The 17,562-nt window shown below is 43.4% G+C and overlaps 1 protein-coding gene across 14 annotated transcripts in view; it reads left to right on the top strand.

Annotated features, from left to right (window-relative positions):
* The window catches only part of SEMA6D (semaphorin 6D), a 224,049-nt gene that overhangs the window by 184,320 nt on the left and 22,167 nt on the right, over nt 1-17,562 (top strand). For 9 of the 14 annotated variants that reach the window (XM_075764185.1, XM_075764196.1, XM_075764194.1 and 6 more), the window contains exon 1: nt 10,751-10,862. The exons of 4 other annotated variants lie outside the window; for them this stretch is intronic. The gene's annotated coding sequence lies outside the window, so the exon portion shown is untranslated. Of the gene's footprint in view, nt 1-10,750; nt 10,991-17,562 lie in introns of those variants that run through there. One more of the 14 variants, XM_075764189.1, reaches the window with a different exon arrangement.

Consider the following 17,562-nt stretch of genomic DNA (forward strand, 5'->3'; position numbering starts at 1 on the left):
GCAGGCCAGGCTCACCCATCCAAGACTTAAACTTGGTGCCCAGTCAGGCAGAGCAGTATGGGCTCAAAGTCAAACAGAAACATTTTAAATACTCTGTAGATGTGGCTGGACAGCAACACATGTAAGGACACAGGTTATGGTAGCACAGCTACAGGCTTTGACATTCTTAGATGGGAATACAACCTTGTTACTCAAGGTTGATATACAGGCTGAATCACTGGCACTGCCTACCCACCGCCCATCTGTTAGAATGGCACTTTGCCCACAGACATGGTGACATGCCAGGTTTCATTTGAAGTAGGTGCCTTCTAACAATGGGTTTAGAAAGCAGCCTGTTGAAGACAGCAACTGACACTTCTTTCCTCAATAGGCTATTTTTGGAGTGGGAACACTTGCTGGCAGCAAGTGCAAAGGGCCTAAATCAGCTTCTGTTAGTCAGCTGCAAAAAAAAATCTCATTTGCTACAGTAACAGAAGGTTTGGGCTAAAATAAAGTGATTGCTTCCATTTGCAGTTGCTGGCCTCACATGGGTATGTTTATTGTGGCTACTTAATCCCACTTTACCAAACTGCATGGCAATTTGCAGGTGAGAAAAGGAGGAAGGGGAACCGTGTATTGCTTTTCAGACAAGAAAGGGTGCTTTTTTGTTTAATTTTAAACCATGATCCTTTGATATTTTCCACTGCTGCAATGGATATTATATGGTAATCCTGCCAGGACATTTTATATGTGAGGGAGAGTTTGAGGGTTGGCTCCCCAGGATGACATTTGAAAAATACAGTTCACATTTTTTTCCTTTGGCAACTGAGAGAAAAGAGGGATCTTCATGCAGTCCCAACAAAAATCAAAAGACTTTCTGTCATCAGGTCTTTTTGAAACGGTTTGGAAGATCCTAGAGAAAAACATAGGCTTTGGCTCTGTCAAAAGTCCATGAAGGGGTGTAGATCAGAGAGTAAGTTAATGCACACAGTTCTCCCTGGTGACGTTCTGGATACAGGATGCCTGAAACGTGGGCAGGGTGTAAAACCACATGGCTGTAAGAGCAGCCCAGATGGCCAGCAACCCCAGGAACACATGCACACGTGCTATCCTGATCCTTCTAGGAAGGATTTTCAATCTAAATTGTCAGCCTGACATCAGCACTATGACATTACTGATGGGCAGGAGTGATATATGATCTATGTTGCAGACAGCTACTCGCTTGGGTCTGTAGTAAGGAGTAATACGGCCTAACATCCCTCTTCTGACATGTCCAAAACTCACCTGAGGTTGAGTCCTGGGAATGTGTTGTGATGCAATGGGAGTCTGAGCTTGACCGTGGCTCTGACCTGCTCTCAAAAGCACCTGTCACCTGGCTGAGCATTGGAAGGTCTGTTTTCTCCCCCTCTGCCTCTACCATCTTCCCCCAACTCCACTCCCTTCTTCACAGCTCTGCCAGGACACAGCGCTGTCCTACCTGGCAGTGCACTCTGAGCCTGGGGCAGTGCAGGGGGGCTTGCCAGGTGGCAGGGTGCCAGCTAAGCCTTTGCTTCATGCAGCTGGGTCCCCCCGTACCACATATGGAGAGTGTTTCTCTATGGTCTGGCTACACGAGGAGGTGGAGACCTTTCCATCCCTCTCCCTTTTAGTGTTGAGCTCTTGGCCTGATGCACATATATGGCTAATGATGACAGGGAGAGGAAGGACCAGCTAGGCATAATCTGCCAGCATCCAAAGTACATATGAGCAAAATAAACAATCATTGAAATTCTTCTGAACACAGGAAGTTATTCAGGCAGCCTCTGAAGTACTCTGATAAAATAGCCAACTCTGAAACAGCTTTTGATAGGAAAGCTGCGAATAACATGTAGTTATCTTTGGCTACTGGACAGTAGAGACTTTATTATAAAAGCATTTATTTGCTATAACATGGCTGCTAAAATCCTGGCACCTTGTTATGCAGCTAATTAAAAAAGGTCAACTCTATAAAGGGAGCTGGAAAACTTTGGCTGGAGCCACAAATACTGTTTCTTCCATTGCTTCCCATATAGAGAACCACTTTTCATGCCCACCTCTTATCCACGAAGACACAGAAAAGAAGAGATCTGTAGCTAACAGCCACAACAGCTACAACTGCATCACTCCAAGCAGCAGAGGTAACAAAGCATCCACAGCAGTCTCTGTGCTTTGCCAAGAATGGAGATGTCATGGCTTACTTTTTTTTTGAGCCATGTCAGATAATAGTGTTGGCATTCCTACCTGAGCCTATTTTTCCAAGTCAAGCACTGTCCAGAGGATTTAGTAATAACTTGATGATCACTGGTTGCTTCTTTGTTGTATATTTTTGCTATGTTAATTCTTCCAGTATGTGCTGCAAATAGATTTTGTGGGACAGAATAGGTGCCACTGCTAATTTATATTGCCTTGGATCTAAAGTGCTTTCTACACTTTTGACCCCCCACACACACCCTTCTTCTAGACCTAGCCTCCTCCCTGACAGCTCCTTTGCATGACTCTTTCCTGCATGACTTGTCACAGACAATGGTATTTCCCTAGACTCCGTGGAGCTTTGCATCACTCAAGATTAGTGGGCTGACATGCAGTCATACAAGCAGCTGGCAGAATGTGATCAGTGAAACAACATGGGGGTGAAATGGGCCACCTCTCTCATTGTCACCCACTGTCACCTCAAAGTTGAAAATACGTCATCTTGCACTTACCAAAGAAAGTAGTAAGATGTGTCCCAGATCAGTAATATGACAGTGGCTCTCAGACATGGTGCACCATTTCAAATCTTAATGGGCAGGAAGAAGTAGCAGTAACTCCAAAGGATCAAAGCCACCTGGACTTACTTTTGCCTCTTTAGCTTTGCTAATGTGGTATATAGAGAATAATAATTGTTTGTACTCAGTCACCTTCTGTAAGTGGGAATTTTTCTTCTGCACTAACATGCAAAGTGCAGAACAGAGAAAACCAAACCTCTCATGGATGGCTTTGTTATGGCTACTCAGTGGAAAGGATTTTGCAGCCTACAGCTAGCATACAAGAAGGAACACTGAGGTTCACCAATGCTAGAAGTCATTTTTTTCAAACAAACCGTAATATTAGATAAGGCCATACGTGTGGAAAAATAATTAAAGATATTCACCTATGTCACAAGAACAAAATATCCTAGGCTAAAGTCAGAAACTGAGGTGCCAAGGGGCATACACTAAACAGAAACTCAAGTTAACATGCCAAAGGCAGCAACTGCTGTTATTACTGATTGTGTGTGGGCTATGAACTTTCTGTATGTGTCACAGAGGTAAAAGTAAATAGTTTGATCATCTTTCTTCAAACCTAGAGTGAGAGTCTACCGTCTTGCTGGATAGGAATGCACTGGAGAAATGTGGTAAGGCATTATTTCAGAGTTCAAGCAGATACAAATTTACAAGCAGTTTGTTTGCCTGTCTATTTTTAGTGATTACTGGCATTAACTATTTTCTAAGCGCTCTCCCTACATCAGTCGCGAATAATGTCTGTCTGATCCTTTACAACTGTTTTACTGTCACCCAAATGAGGCAGGTTTTTGGCTCCTGAGTCAGTGTTAGGCTGGACAGCTGCTTAGCTGTGACAGCCCAAGGAGCTACCTCAGGCTTGCCCAAGGGAAATTCAGACTGTACTAAATGACATTCTTAGAGTCATATTTAAGGCCTTAATCCATGGAGTTATATTTGGTGGAACAGTGAAGGAGCAAGGTTTATGTGTGCCTGTGTTAGTCTATACATGCACGCATGCCTAATTGCTTGTCTTCTGTAATACTAAAACCTCCACAACTAAAAAATGTCATCAGCTAGTACCTGTGGACTCGCCTTTGTGTAGGATGTGATTGTTGGTACATGAAGCCAAGCTGATTCATGTTGGATTTTATGGACTCTGGAATGAGTAATGTGATACTAATCTATAGATAAACTAATCTGCTGGTATTTATAACCAGTAAGCAATTGCCTCACTCCTTAACTGCAAGTTTTTGGATGTGACAATTACAGTAGATAGTAGCTTTACTGTAGCTCTGAGCTGTTTGGGAACCTGTATGATTGGCCAAATTTCTAAGGGAATATTTGATTTACCTTAAAGAAAACATCAATCTTGTCTTTGGTCATTCTTACTGATAGGGAGTAATTTTTCTTCTGGGTCAGGACATAAAACACCTAAAGTCTGAGCCCAGTGAAGTAAATAAAAAGGTAAAATTATCATCTGTTCCCATCCTACATTATCTTGTAATTTACACATAAATAATAGTGAAATAATAGAATGTTTTCAGGCCTGTTCCTGTTCTGAAGGTCACTGGGACTCCATAAGACAAGGGGGACTCATCACACAGAATCAATTACAGGATTAGGTAATCCCCTAAAATGGGACTGAAAAATGATTTTGTGTAACAGAAGTTGCTATATATAATATAAATAGATAACATAAAGTGTCTTATCATCTTGTGATTATATGCCATGAACATAGATTTGTTACTAATATGTCTTTTCATCTGTCTATGCCTGAAAAAGGCAGCACATTTTACTACCAGTGAGGAAAAGTGTAGGTAAACACTGCGGATGGTGAATCTGTACTGACTGAGTAGCAGTATGACAAATGAAATTCTGAAAATTAAAATTGTAGGCTGTGAAGAAGATCGCCTATTAATCTTGGAAGTATGCCATTAAATCTAATTACAGTGTTTTGTTGATATTACCTTAGATGTTTGAAATGAATTCCCCATCAAATGATAGGTGATGTGATATAATATACCTAACTGAAATTTTAGAGAAAATGGAGTTGTCTTGCTTTCAGTGATTCCTGTAGACATTTAAAGTGCTGAGGGGAGTCAGCAACACCTACCACCCTGTACCTGGCCCTAAGGGGGCACCATGGCAGTGCCTTCAGCTTGGCCTTCCTGTTCCCAGCTCTGCCCTGTACAGCTGTCCCTCTCTGGGATTTTTTACAAGATTATTCTTTTGCAAGGACCAGGAATTAATCACATTTTACTATTGCAATGATCTTTGCAGGCAAGTGCCATGGCCAGAATTGTTGGCCTGAAAGAGCTGGGTTTTCAAAGTTAAGTTGATGGGGAGCTTGCAGGCAGGAAAGACCAGTTTTACAAGACTGTGCCCAGTTATGTTTATTGCTTGAATCCCTTTTATTAGCTTTGACACACAGTCATCCAGATTTCACTCTAAGCACATTTCAAGTAGTAAAATACACAGGACAACACATTACAAACATTGTGTCAATGTCTTTTCCATCTTTGCTGACGCAGGGTTCTCTCTGCCAGCCCCACAGCCTCAGCAGAGGAGGAATTTCTGGCCTTCCACTGCCTCAGGTTCATCTGCGCAGGATGCCACATGATGCCCGCTGGCTGAGCCATGCAGTATACTGCCAAATCATAAAAAAAAAGTATTTTTTTCCAATTATTTTTATTAATTACTGGCACATCTCCTCTACCTCCCCAGAGGTAGATGGGGGAATCAGAGAACCAGTGTATTGAATTTCAGTCAGACTTTTGCCTAAGTAAGAACTAAGAGCAGCAATTAGATTTATCACTTACATATTCAATATAGAGATAGTGTTCTGTATACTTCTCAAGGTAAACTGATGTCACATAATCATGGGTGGGCATGGAATAGCAGTGTGGACCCATTTCTTACACCAGCCAGAAAGAAAAATAACAAGAGTGGAAGCACATGCAGATGCTGATCCTATAGAGAGTCAGGATAAAGTTGCGAAGCTCAGATACTGTTAGCAGAAAATTATCACTATGCCTTCAAGTGACAGGCATAAAACTTCAGATTTCTACACATCCCTCTAAATGAGGAGGCAGATTAGAAAGATATAAAAAAGAGAGAACAATGATGTAAATTAAAGTTTTGACAGTCAGAAATACTTTAAAAACAACTCTCAACACAGTACCTAAGAAGATGCTAAAAGAAAGTGTTGAAACTGTTTTGTATCTGCCTATATTTTACAAATGCTAATCACTTAAAAGTGCCTCCTATAATTTTCTGACAACTGACAAGGGTGAAAAGGGGGGTTCCACATCATTTGGAAAATATGAGAAAATTATTTTCTTTCCTTTAAGCATTATAAAGGACTACACTTATGTGCTACCTGAATTGGATATTATTTACAGGGATCAAATTACAATGTCTTTTCCTAAACTTACCACTCTTTATATGGTACTTGACTTATAACCAATTATTTGCCTGTATCAACACAACACAGGCTTGTTATATTAGCAATTTGCTATTTTTAGTCTATTGGTGTAAATCATGAGCGACAATGTTCTGAAATGTCTCACTTCTGACTTGTGTTGATACCACTGCAAGCTCGGGACTCAGAGCAGGAAAATGGTTGGCTCAGTTTTATTGCTTTGCCAGCCAAACACTGGGATTTTCACCTCTATTTCCCCAGGCAACAAGGTTTAGGGTGATTGAACAGGGATAGGATCCAAATGCACTCTGGGCAGATTAAAGACCCATCTTCTTGGGATCTAAACCATGGGGGATGGGGGTGAATAAGTGGCTACAAATAGGGCAATAACTACAGTAAAGGTTCATGGAGATTGGATGCTAAAGCCAGGAACAGTAGGCATCCATCTAACAGAGGTGAGCATTAGAAAACAGGTGATTCTGCATTGTGCAGACTAACAGTGGAATACCATAATGAGCTATCAGTTTCAGCTTATGTGGCTTTAACCTTCTTCTGGTGATGAGCTGTGAAGCATTATAGCTTGAGCTTCCTATTTATGTTCTTAAAAATCCAAAGGAGAGAATTCTTCACCAATCAATAGGGATGAAAAGCCTGCTTTTCTTGGAAATTGTTCTACATTTATTCACATACTATACATGCCTACCCTGCCCTGTGCAATGGCTCCCCAGATATTGAGAAGGCATGAAGGCACATAAAACCAAAGCTGTATGAAAATAACTTTTCTAGGTTGTTAATAGAAACTAATATTATCAGGCAGACTAGTATTTACCCCTGCTATGGGAGCATTACTCATTGAATAGCACCTTAAATTGTCCAACTAATTTTATGCACTCATAATAAATAAATTTTATTCTCTTTTATTATCAAACATAATTACAGTCAAGGTAAGTCATAACATCCGCACTTTGCAACTTAGATTTAGGGACAGTGAATATAAAAACTCTGCCTGTCTACTTCACTGGAAATTATATATCTGATCCATATTAAATTACCTACCAATTCCTCTATACAATGCTATGCAGTAGGCAGATATCTGTATGCACTGGTGAAATGTGGTGCTTTTAGGAGGAAAAAAGAGAAGGGAGGAGGAAAATATTTAGCTAAAATATAATGACTCTTAGGATATAGCATCATCATCTCCTGGCACTACTGTGATTTGACCATCCTTCTGTAACTGACATTTGCTGTTTTTATTGGAAGTGACATGGCTTAAATGAACATGTCCTCAAAATACAAGTTTCACATTTCATTCAGAAGCCATCGTGTCCGTGCATTAGTGTGCTGAGTCACTGATTCAGCTCTGGCACAGGCAGAGGGAAACCATCAATACCATTTTCCTCAGCACTTGGTATTTCCTAGGGATGCACCATTTGAGCAAACTTCCTTGGGCGACCGTGCTCTGAAGGTGGTTTCCCAAACCTGCAAACTGCTGTGCACTGCGTGCACTTGCACTTTCTTACCAAATCACCATGGGGCTGAAGTAATGATTTTAATGAATGGTTGTGTTTGCTGAAATCAATTCAGCCTTGGTTATAAACCCAATGGAGCCATTCAAGCAGAATGAAATGTCTGGTTTAAACACATATTAGTTTAGTATTATCCACATTTTTATGAAGCAAAACCTCAATTTGTTGTTCTAACAGATGGTGGATCTTTTATCTGTATGTAAATTTTGAATATTTTGCTTACATTTTCAAATTTGTGAACAAGTGTTGCTTAAGTCTGTCAAACCCTTAGAGGGTGAAAAGTCCTTTAGACAATAGGAATAATCCATAAGCTATACCTATGAGATAGGGTGAGTGAGTGCTCTCCTTACTGGCTAGTACACAGGGACAGTCTTGTCGTCAGAGCCAAAGCTGGTCCTCAGGCATTCCTGGCTCTTGGGCTGACACTCAGTCCATTTTATTGTGCCTCTGTACTTTCAGATTCTGCTGATGTGTTTCTTTTACAAATCAATCATTCTAGGGGTAATTAACATTTAAAAGCCAGGTTTCTTTTAATTCCATTAGTATATTTGTGACAAGAAATGTGTTGGCAGAATCCAAAGGTTAAGAGTTACAATGAAGAACAAGTTTTAGGATAAATGAAAGTTAAGGCCTAAAATAGCCTGACAACACCCCATTAATCTGCACACTATTGACACAATAATGGTCTGTTGTGTCAATGAGGATTTAAGAAGCTTTGCAGCACATGTTACTGATAGTTTATCATATCAATAGGAGCCTGCATATATTTGTGTTTAAAACCTGTGGCTGTGTAATTCCCTGACTGCACACATACTTTAAATCCTTACATAAAGTGGTTTGTAGCCATGCAGCAAATTTCAAAACTGTAAGAAATTACCATATTTAAGTGTAGACACAAGATACCAGTCTTGGTTATATCAAGATCCTCCAGAATACTGTACTTCAAACTGAAACCCTTTGCCTTACAGGAATATGATCTGATTCTCAACATTGTCTCGTCTGTCTAATTGAAGTAGAAGGAGATTTAAACCATATTAATCTCCCATCCTGATATATGGAAGCCTTGAGTCAGCTTGTGGCTGGGATATATGGTGGGGAAGAAAGGTCCTTTCTCACAAGCAGCCTCTCTCAGAGCAGAGGGGAGTGTGCAGCCACAGCCCAAGCAGATGCCACAGCTTCCCATGCCCCCCACTGCAGGGACAACGAAGCAGCATTGCTGAGTGATTTCTACATGCCGATCACAAAAAGGATGTATTGAATGAAAATATGGGTGGATCTTCTAGGACTGCAGTTTTTCTGGTTGGCACCACCATCAGGCATTTAAAGATACAAGTGGCAAATCCCACGTTTGTAATGCCCTGGTGTGGGTAGCTTGCACCTAAGTTACCGGTACCCTCTATAAATCCACACAACAGTGGGTCTGCTCCTTCCAGTGAAAAGGCCACAGAGCTATTCTGTGAACCAAATCCTTCTCTTTGAGGCACTCTAAGCTTTTTTGTCCTCGGGTTGCAATTTGATTCCTAACCAAGTGAGTAGTCTCTATCACGGCATTTTCATGAACTGTGCAAATTTTGATGATTTTCAGATTAAGGCTTTTCCTGAGAAAGAGAAAATCATGTCCTTACACCTTTAACCAGGCAGCAGCTCCGGGAGTGCAACATAGGCGTGCTGTGTTTTCTGTGAGGAAGCCCATAATGATCTCGCCTTTAGCCTGTCAGCACTAGGAAACATCAGAGACAGCCAGCCAAGGGACTGAGTTGCCAAAACCGTCCTATTCCCATGGCTGAGAGATTTTGTTGGCATCATCTCTAAAGAGAATTTACTATGGGCCAAATCCTGGCACCCTTGCTTAGATGAATCAGTTCTCAAGAGGCAACGCTCCTGCTGCGAATGATGCGTGCGTAAAAACCTGCAGAATCAGCCCGAAATACTGCTAGGGAGTATCAAGCGCTGCGGGGAGCGACCTGCCCAAGGACTTTCTGTGGAGGCAGTGCACAGCTGAGGGGCAGGAATTTGGGAATTGCACGTGAATGACAGAGATGTTTCCCCAGCAGAAATCTCTAAATCATTTTAACTCAGAATTTTTCTGATTTCTGATAAAACAAGCACACATGTTAGAGTTTGGCAAGTTGGGGTTTTTTTTCTTGTAGGGACATCAAAAATATTTTGTGGCACTTTAAGCCTTAATTAATTTCTCTTTCATGTGAAGAAAAATGAGTTAGTGACAGCTATTTCCTGGACTTCATTTCTGGGATTAAACCCTTTGTTTGTGGAGTATCTGAGGGGATTGTGGACAGGCACTTAAAAAGATGTCATTTCAAGGACATCCCCCCCCACCGCCCCCACCACACGCGAAGTACTCGTCTGCAAAATTGAGTCTCATTAGCCTGCAAAATTGCATTGCTCGCAATGACTTTTTCTTTCGAAGTAGAAATGAAAATTTCCGTATTAAGAAGCGAAGGTAGCGTCGGCGATGAACAAAACGCCTTCTTGATGGCTTCGTCCCAGCTGTTTACCTCCGCGGCTGCGGAGGCGGAATGGGCACGGGGTTGGAGGCAGGGGGGCAGGTTTACCGAGGTGCTTCGGGAGGGGTAGAACTACAAGCGAAGTTTACCGGAGCTCCGCGCAGGCAGCCGCGCCCGGGCCCCTCAGCGGCGGCGACGGCGAGCGGGGGGGCCGCGCCCGGCGCTACCCGCGGCGGGGGAGGGCGGAGGCGGGGGGCCGCGGCCGGGGCGGTGCCGCCCCCGCCCCGCCATGGCGCGGCTCGCCGCGGAGCTCCGCCGCCGGTCGGGGGCCGCGCTGTCGCCTCCTGCGGGCCGCGCTCCCGGGTGCGGTGAGAGCCGCGGCAGGGGGAGGGGGAACCGAAAAGTTGGCCGTGACAGTGGCGGGGCGCGAGCCGGGTGCCGCCGCGGGCGCGGTGTTTGCGCGGAGGTGGGGGGCGGAGCGAGGCCGGGCGCGGCGGGACAGCGGGGCGGGCGAGAATAAATACATTAAAGGGAGGAGGGAGGGAGGAGGGGGGTAGGCGGGCGGGAAGGGGTGGGCTTTGCGGGGTGCGCCTCCCCCCGCGCTGGCTCGGCACCGAGCGGAGCGCCAGGATGGGGCGCCCGGCGGGGGACAGCGGGCGGAGGAGGCAGCCCCCCCGGCGGGCGGCGGCCGTGGGCAGCGGCGCGGTGGCAGGTACGCGGGGCCGCGGCGGGTGCGCGGCGGCGCTGCCGAGCGGAGCGGGCGGCCGCTGTGGGAGCCGGCGCTGGCCGGAGAGGGGGGAGCCGATTTATCCCCAGCGAAATCGCCCTGGGGCACTTAGGGTGAGTTTGGACTGGCGCTGGGTCGAGGGCTGAGCCGGCCCGGCCCCGGGGAATCGGCGCTGCCGGCGGGGCGGTGGCGCGGGCCCCCAGCGAGGCGTGATTTACGGGCTCCCCGGCAGCAGCCGGGCGCTGGGAGGCAGAGGGAGCTGTGTTTCAAGCTCCCCATCAATTATGGATGGCAACAAATACTAGAGTCAGTTCTGAATTATCCCCGTGCAGAGGCAGGGATAGCTCCGCTCCGTCGCCCTCGCCTCCTGGTGAAAACAATGCTCTGCTCAGGTGTAGAGCCGAGAAACTTTTTTTTTTTTGGGGGGGGGGAGGGAAGAGGGGGCGTTTCAGCACTGCAGAAACCGATACAGCAGCTTTCAGGGAGTAATTAGAAAGGGTTTAAAGCCTTCTTTATTATTTATAAGTGCTGGATGGAAATGAAAGGTCACAGATATTTCTAGGTGCATATTATGCCTGCGTTTTAAGGGGTTGTGGGGCTGTGCTGGGTTTTTTATGATTGTCATTGTATTTTATCTTGTGAGTTGAAAAATGCCATTAAGTGTGCTTTAGATTGACGTATTGAAAATACTGTAGTTCCGGTGGATATCCCACTTGTTAGCATTAATATAGCTAGTCTTAGATTAGTGTTTTTCTGCCAATCTTTGAGTTGTTTCTTCTGGTCAAGATTATAGCTGTATCACAGGCGTTAATTTAAGCAAGATTCAGCCCTTAGTGTGTAAAGTAGTATGTATTTATATGCGTGTGCGGCTTAGAATACATTTACTTCTGAGCATAGCAGCAGCAGCAATGATGGTTCATAATGCTCACATATGTGGCACTTGCTGTACAGATGGTATTGTAGCTTATCCATGTACACACACACACGCTTCACACATAATGTGCAGGAATTACAGCAAACTTCCTCCAAAATACTGTTCAGTGCTCTGTAAAAGTATGGCATTTTTCCCCTGGTTATTTCCTTTGGGGAAAAACATGCATCTTTATTGGGATAGCTTTGCGTTCTAAGTTTTTAGTCTTTCCTTAATAATGTTTATTAATTCACTTAAATATTATTTGAAGGAACAGCTTCTTACTGTCTTAGAGGCTTTTACTGCTAGTCTGTTGCCCTCACATACAAATACTTTCACAGAGAATTTTCTGAGGTTCTCTCCTTTTTCCAAGTCCAACAGGAAGCTCATTGTAAAGCTTTGCAATCACTTTTGTGGAAAAAGAGAATAGATGTTTTTCCTGCTTTATTCACACTATAAAATTCTATGCTCCTCTTTAGTCTACTTAAGTTACTATTCAGTAAATTAAGCTGTACGTAATCATGTTTAATGTAGTAAGTGACAGGCATATTTTGTTATGTTGGCAGATATTGCATAAACATTTACTCTGGCTTAGATAAATAAAAATTGCCAGTCGAGTGGTCTGATTTCTTTTCTACGTAATAATGAACTTTAACACTTTTATATTAACTAATATAAAACTCAGTTGTTTTAAAAACAGGAAGAAAAAGTTTGTAGTAAGAATTTATTAGCATTCTGAATTATGTAGCTCAGATTTGTTTTCAAAAGGGCAGCCAAAAAATTGTAACCCAGAGGCTCTGAATTGGTTTATTTAACCAGCGTCTCACTTTCATCTGCACCTTTAGTTACAGTGAACAGCTACCTTCCTCGCTCATACCCTGCAGTCTGTCACTACCTGTTCTCATTTATGGTCGAGATGCAACAAAGATAACATCACTTTCTAAACGTGCTTTGTGTGATGCAGGAGTGTGTGCCAGGAATACAGTGATGGCCCTGTCAAAGCTCTACAAACCAGCTGTATGGCTGCGGGTTTTTCCCCCTAGCCTCTCGTGCCCTTTGAGCTGGACCATCTGAACGTTTCTGCATCTTTTGTATGGCTGATCTGAGCCAACTATTAGAGCAGATACTTTAGCCCTTGGAGCCACCGTAATGTTGGTGTAGACTTATGAAGAGCACACATTTAGATAGAATGCTTAATTATATATGCAATTAATTCTGACTAAATGGGTCTTTGATCTGATCGGTCCTGTCATATGAGATATGTGAAGGTAAAGAAAAGTACGTCATAGAAGCTCACTTCAAAGCGTATATTAGGCATTTGTAATAACATATCTTCTGGTCTTACAACAGTCAGTCACATGCAGATTGCAGCTCTTTATTTTTATGGGTTTTAAATTCTTTTAAAAACATCATTGCACTTAACACAGGATTCAGCATCCCTTGAAGTCAGGTGAAGCCCAGTTAGCTGGGCAGAACCTGTATAGAAATGTTGAAATGCTTTGGTTATGCTTCCTTCTGAATAAAAGAAATTTGAAATCTGAAGTCAAATGGAGATCATATGTGAATACGGTCAGTTCTCATCAAGTGTCATACGAGTGATATGACAGAGACTATTTTGGTTCTAGTCTTTCTTTGTAAGACAAAGGAAGCAGTTACATCAACAGCTTTTGTGCTCGTATAAGCTTATGTTGAGCTTGCTTATGTTGAGCTTACTTATGTTGCAGTCTGATATTTTTCAAGGAATACATTATGTGTTTGCTTACTGAACAGAGGAGGCAGTGGTTGATTACATACTCATGTTAAACATACCTATAATTCCAGTTTGAAAAAAATCAGATATCTTTCCATTGGATAAAGTAATAATTTGCTCTGTGAGTAAGAAAAGATGGAAGGCATATTACTAGTGTTGGGTAGTACAAGTTATTTTCAGTTTTAGCAGCTCTGTATGTAATTAAAACAGTTCAAATGTTGCTTTCATCAAAACTGCTGTTACAACAGATGATCTTCTTTCGTACGCATCAGATAAGCTACTGCAGTTACCGTTAAAATCCATCTAAGCCATTTTATTAAGTTGTTACTTGTTCTGTGAATAGCTGCCAGCCTTGAGTTCAAAAGAAAGTAGGTTCTGATTTGTTCCCATGTCACACGGAAGAGGTGTGCAGTGAAAATCGTATTACTGCCCTGCCGATGCTGTTTTCTGGAGCTCTGTGTGTTGTCTGACATAGCCTGCTTTCTCTTGTTGTGCCTTGACAGTAATTACAGTACAGCTAATATCAGAAGTTTATTCACACAGGAAGAGTGCTGAATTGTCCCACTTCCAAAGTCAAATGTTTGTGTTAACCACAGAGACCAAATCTGTAGTGCACATATGAGTAGTGTTTATTTCCTTAACTTTTCTATTCCATTCAGCTATTGTTAACTAACCCAGATTAGCATTTTAACAACCCTGAAGTGAACTTCTGCCATTCTCCCTGCTTGGACAGTGTGTGTAGACCATCCATCATCCTGTCCTTGGCCACAACAGGCTACTGGCTCCATAACCATTTAGAGCTACACAGAAACCATCTGACTGTGAACAGCACAGCTGGCTACAGCAATTTTTTCTTCCGCACCACTGGCAGCATTGTCTGGCTATGGTAACTAAAGTTAACATCCAGAACGTGAAGTTTCTTTAGTTTTGGAACCCCAGCCCTGCTGCAGCTCAGAGGGCACACCTGCAGACGGGCTACAAAATGGCTGTGAGGAACAAGGCAACCTCTGGACTCTTTTCTTTTCAAGGCTCCAGTTTGGAGACAGCAACCTGTTGTTTGGAGTGGGATTACATTAACTCCGTACTTGAGAGGGAGCTTGCTAGCTGAATACTACGTGCTCTCAATTTGCAGATCAGGGTGTGCTTTGAAAGCCACCAGCTAAAGAAGCAGAAGTTGCTGCTCTAACTTAGCACAGAAAGAAATGGAGAATTTCGGCTGTGTGTTTCACACATTCTTGTAGAAGCCTTTTTAGTTCCACAGCGGAAACCATGTGATTTCACAGGATCTGTGCCCAGACTCTAATACTTGCTACAGATGCTTTCCTTGGTTTGTTTTGCAGATCCAGGAGTGCAGTAGGAAAGAAGTTGTTACTGGATTTACTGTTTTAATTCTGACATCTGCTATGAATGGCAGGTAACCATCAGGTGAATGTACTTGTGGCTCTGTGCTAATTTTACTTGTTGAGATTTTTGAATAATTTAAAGAAATTGGCCTAGCACGGCTGTCTGTCATGTGTGAGCCACAGCTTTCTTGCTAGAAGAGAACCCTTGCTTTGAAGAGCAAAGGAGGTAAAGAGGTGTTACCAGGCAGGGAGGGGCTGGGTGGAAGTGGAGGAGCAAAGACATGGTGGTGGAAGAGGAGAAAGGAGCTCAAGCAAGCAACATTTCTGTTCTGTCCAGAATGGTTACAAACCTTGTAAATGAAATCAGTCCCTGGACAGCTTTGATTTATATTCTCGCACAGCCGATTGGCCTTGGTCTGCCTGACCTTGGTAGCATTACAGAGGTCGTATTTGTACACAGATACTCTTCTTGCAAAAAGGTTTGTTGTTGCTGTTATTTTTTTTAACCGTTGTATCTCAGAGCCAAATTGTAGCCCCGGTTTCTAAGTCGATAGGCACTGAATAAGGACAGAATAAAAAGGATGGATCCTGTTCACCACAGTGGATGGTTTAAGAGAAGAGATGGCAGATGGATACAGTCAAGCAGTGGCCTCTAGAAGCAGGAGAGCCACGTCGGCCTGTGTAATCAGCAGCTGTGTTAGCGCACAAGCCACATAAACATAGCCGAGCTGCATGTGTCGGGGAAAGGGGACATGCTTGTAGGCATCAGAGGCAAAGGAGAGCTTTGAAGAGGGCTTGGGATGGGAATCAGGAGTTAATTGGCAGATGCGCGCTGGGGGGCTCTTCAAGTGCATGAGGGACAGCGGGGAGGCAAACACAGAGGTGCTTGTCTAGAAAGGTAACGAGTGAGTAGCAGGGACCAGCATCACAGACTGGCTGCCCACCAGAGGTGGGAGTGAAACCTCAGAAGAGATGAGAGGTGATAGCTGGTCACTCAGCTCAACCATTACTGCAATAATAGGCTTTTCTTAACGTGAGCCACATAGTTCATCTCTCTTATGCCAAATGGTCATGACAGCTGGGTCTCTGCTTTTCTGAGCAGCAGGAAGGTACCAGCTCACATCTCTGTTGGGTAGGACCTTCCTCAGAGCTTTATTGTGGCATGAAACAAAAGGTATTTCTCTCAAGGGCTGCTGCCGTGCTTCCCAGGCGTGTTTGTGGGCACTGGTGGTGGATAGGGGCTGCAGCAGCTAGGGCACCAACAGAAAGTGTTGCTGCTGTTGCTGTGTACATCTGTCATGACAGATGCACTTTGGGGTCAAAAGAAAATTCTTGTGTTTGCATTTCAAGCCCTTGTTTATATGTCCCTTCACTGGAGTACCCCCTTCCCACGTTGTGTGAATACTTACGTGTCCTATTGGGCTGTGTAACCATCCTGTCTTGGGAAATGACAGAGGAGGAAAATGTGTATTTAACTCACAAAAGCCTCAGTGTATAGTTAAGGCAACAGTATTAAAATTTTAGGTGGTGTTTGAATGTAGCCCAGTGCTAGTGAGGGAGCTGCGACTCTGCCTGTTAGTGTAGTGGTAGTTAAAAACAAGAGCGAGCTGTAAGCAGTCTGTATGTTCCCCGAGCGATGCAGCACCCAGGTGTTAAGTGTCAGAGTACTGCCTGGTGGGTCAGGGAGGCTCAGTGCCCTGTGGAACAGCTTGAACCAACCGACCCGGAGAGGGCCCTCTGGCTTACCGACAGTTGTCCAAGAGCCTGCGTTGGCACCCCTTGCAAATACAGCTCTTTTGTGTATTGCCACCTGGAGACAGAGTGCTGAAGAGAAGGGTAAGGATAACAGAGGAAAAGTAGTGGTGTGAAAGCTGTCGACAGTGTGTGAACAATGTCCCCAGGTGTCTCATGAAAGGAGTAATAAGGGGGAAAAATCATCTTGCAGAGTTGAATGGTTTCTTTCAATTTGCAAACTTCTGCTCTCAGTGACAGTTTCTTTAACCCAGCACGTGTTTATCAAAGATTAACACTGAAAAGCCAGTAATTTGTTTTTGCTCAGTAAATCATGTTTTCTTAATAAAGTAAATGCTGTGTGGATATTTTTAGCATTAGGTACGTTTTTTTCCTTAATGATAACCTCAGACAAAAATAATCAAATCCCATGCTTTGGGGATTAATCTGATTCCCTGCAAGGGTTCGGATAGAATTTTTTTTGTCTTGTGTACCACTATACAGGTTTTACTGTGAGAGTGGATTATGTCTTTTCCTTCCCCTACAGCATCAGGTTTTCATCCTCACCAAAGATACAACAAGTATCGCTTGTGATTGCACAGTAGTCTTATGTGGCAAACTATGCCAACACAAACCTAAATGTATTTGGTGCAGCTGTAGAGGAAAAATAGACCTGCAGACATACATAGTGTGTGGGTCAGATATGATTATTTAGTCACATTCTTACACTGGCCCAATATTACTAGTGATAACACAAGGATTTAGGGAAACATTACAATTGGAGATCTCGGGAGGCTGGTGTGGAGGAGAGAATGGGACGGGCTGTAATGTAAAGCTTTAAAGCCCAAAGTCTCATTCCCTGATTTGCCACAGATTTCCTTGTGACCTTGATTCAAGCACTTGCAGTTCATATGTTACTGATTGGAAATTTCTATTTTTTTATTTACTTTT

Source organism: Balearica regulorum, chromosome 12 (genome assembly GCF_011004875.1).
Source record: "Balearica regulorum gibbericeps isolate bBalReg1 chromosome 12, bBalReg1.pri, whole genome shotgun sequence".
NCBI classification, from domain to species: domain Eukaryota; kingdom Metazoa; phylum Chordata; class Aves; order Gruiformes; family Gruidae; genus Balearica; species Balearica regulorum.